Source organism: Elephantulus edwardii, unplaced genomic scaffold (genome assembly GCF_000299155.1).
Source record: "Elephantulus edwardii isolate Elephantulus edwardi_28Jun2011 unplaced genomic scaffold, EleEdw1.0 scaffold00191, whole genome shotgun sequence".
NCBI lineage: Eukaryota > Metazoa > Chordata > Mammalia > Macroscelidea > Macroscelididae > Elephantulus > Elephantulus edwardii.
Genome location: NW_006399941.1, coordinates 6,151,572 through 6,154,925, shown reverse-complemented (window position 1 = coordinate 6,154,925; position 3,354 = coordinate 6,151,572).

The following is a 3,354-nucleotide window of genomic DNA, read 5'->3' as shown; positions in this document are numbered from 1 at the left end:
CAAAGAAGTGAGCCCGGTGAGAAATAACAGGAAGGTTGACATTGCCACAAGTGTACAGAACTTCTAGTGGCTCTTAACAGGGCCTCTTCTAACTTGCTTGACATCATCTTGTGACATCCAGCTTGCTGAAAGGAAAATCAAGGAGACAGAATCAAAAGTGAAGCTAAAGCAGGTTTATTGAGAAAGTAGGGGTTGTACATTCCAGAAAGAGGAACTCTGGGATGAGTCACCCTCTACAGGAAGGAAAAGGGTAGAGATGATGATGAGCTTTAAGAGGATTAGGTGTTTATACAGCCTTTTGGTGTGGGTTTTATGTAAATGAGAGTTCTTTGGACCAATGAGATGATGTTGCTGGAGGTTCTCATTCAGGCCATTGTTCTTGATGTCACTGAGTCTCCAGTGGCTAAAATGTTAACTTGGTTTGCTTCCTTACCACACATGTCCACCTGTGGAGGTGTCAGCATCTTCCTTATAAGGTGGTGGTGGTGTTGTTATGTATAGTTGAGTCACCTGTGTGACTATGTACAATAGCTCTGTGACCCTATGTACAATAGCTCTGAACTCTGTCCTAACCTGAGCTATTCTGTCTCTGACACACCTGCCCCTACCTACTATCCCAGAAAATGAGTCAATCCATCTCATCCAGGGTCTTCCTCTCTTGCTATGTCCCTCCATCCTTTCAAGCATGAAGCCCTTCTCCAAGGACTGGTCTCTCCTGGAAACATGTCCATAGTATGTGAGACAGAGCTTCAAAATCTTGCCTCCAAGGAGCAGCCTTGTTTCACTCTCTTCAGGACAGTCAATACTCTTCTCCAGCAGCACAAATCAAAGGCATCAATTCTTCTGTCAGAGATATTTTTATTAAGTTTGTCTGTCCTCTGAACTGGAAGAACAACATAATTCTTATGTTGATGGTAGGTTATTAAAATAGAGCATTCTCATGGGTTCCAGGTCCTCAAAGAAATACTACAAGGTGCTGTACTGGTAAAGTGGATTAAGAATTCAGCTGTTGACTGAAAGTCAGCAGTTTGGACCCACCAACTGCTCCTCAGGAAAAGGATGAGTCAGTCTGCTTCTATAAAGGTTTACAACCTAGAAACCCTAAGGGGCAATTCAACTCTGTCCTATCTGATCACTATTAAGTCAGAATTGACTCAGTTGCAATAAGATGTCCTACATGAGCTAAATACCAAGTTTAGAATGTTCTTCTATCAGCATTAGAGCAGTAATGTTCTATATGAAAATTCTATGGGGAGAATTTACTTTAAAAGGATAAAATCCTTCTCCTAAGTCTCTACTGGATTCTAAATAACAGTATCACCCACCAATGATCAGTAAAATATGCATGCCAGCTTTAAAGTAATTGATCATCCACTAGCTCTTCCACTGTTGTTGACAGATGCTGTCACTCATAACGACCCTAAGTACAGCCATTCTGAAACTTGCACTATCTTGTGCCGTCTTCACCCTGAGACACAGTGCTGAAGTCACATTGCTGAAGTCACAGTGTCAAACCATCTCTTTGGGGGTCTTCCTCTACTTCGCTGACCCTCCATCTTTCCAAGTATGATGACCCTTTCCAAGGAATAGCCTCACCTAGCTACATGTCCAAAGTATAAAAGATGAAGCTTCGTCATCCTTGCCTCCAAGGAACACTCTGGCTGCACATTTTCCAGGACATATCTGTTTCTCCTTTTGGTACTCCATGGGACAGTCAGTACTCTTTTCCAGCACAACTCAAAGGCATCAAGCCTTCTTCTGTCATCCTTATTCATCATCCAGCTCTCAGATGTATAGCAGGTGATTGAGAAAACCACAGTCCGAGTTAGGTGCATGTTGGTTTTCTAACTGACATCATTGCTACTCAGTATTTTGGAAAGGTCCCTGACAGCAGACTTTCCCAATGCAATATGTCTCCTCATTGCCTTATTGCTGGTACCAAGGGTGTTGACTGTTGACCCAAAAAGAACAAAATCATTAACAGCTTCAGTTCTCCAGTGTGACTGGCAAAACATTTGCTGGGGATAAGGATACTATTACTATTTTGAAAGAGGCAAATGTAACCAGGCTTGATAAAGAATCACAGTTTTTATGGCACTAAATGAGTTATGGACAGAAATGAGAAATCCCTCAGCCTCTTTCCTTCAGTACTCTATCTGCATATCCCCTCAGCTAACTTCAATCACAACAGAGAGTTACTACAGAGAAAGTAATGTAAAATGTGTCCTTTACAATATTATCTATATTGTTGTTACATGCCACTGAGTTGCTTGGGACTCAGCGACCCCATGAAAACTGCTCTATGCTGCACCAACCTAATTATCTCTAACACACCTACCATCATTACCTCGTCACTGAATGAATCTCTCTCATCAAGGGTCTTCCTCTCTTGCACTCTCCCTCCACCCTTCCAAGCATGTCCCTCTCCAAGGACTAGTCCCTCCTTCCAACAGGCCCAAAGTGTGTCAGATGAAGTCTCAGAATCCTTGCCTCCAAGGAATGCCCTGGTTTCACCCTCTCTAGGATAAATTTATATGTTTTCTTAGCAGTCCATGGTATATTCAACTATTCTCCAACACCACGGCTAAAAGACATCAATTCTCCTTCTATCATCCCTAGTCATTGTCCAGCTTTCTGACCCATAATAAGTAATTGTGAAGACTATGGCCTGGATCTGGGGCACCTTATTCTCCAGACTGACGTTGTTGCTTTTCTCAGTATTCTGGAGAGGTCCCTGACTGCAGACTTTCCCAATGCAATTTATCTTTTGATTTCTTGGCTGCAAAGGAAATCAAATGTCCACGATTCACCAAAAATGACATTTTCTTCTTGGCATAACATACATCTTCCTGTTTGCATCCTCAGAAACAAGCTTAGCAGCAAATTTCTGGAACTTAACGCACATTTAGTTCTAAGTGTACACACTGCAAATACTTTAACTGAGAAATTGAGTTTATTTAAATGTGTAGTATAATGAATTAAGTACTAGGACTGTTGCAGACCGAGGGTAAAGTAGTTTTATAATTATTAATAATGAGACAGACAACCCGAAATGAGATAAAACAGAGAGGTTCAAGACAGGGGACCAGCAGCTCCATAGAATGAAGGGCCGCATTCCTGCTTGCCTGTATCTGAGCAAATTCAAACCTCGAGTTGCTACAATCAAGAATGCTTTAGGCAGAATGTTAAATGATCCAGGAGGTATCAAAAGAAGATGGAAGAAATATACTGAGTCATTGTATCGAAAGGAATTGGCAGTTACAGAAGAATTTCATGAAATAGCATTTGAGCCAGAGCCTATGGTGATGAAGGCAGAAGTTCAAGCTGCTTTGAAGGAAATAGCAAAAAATAAGG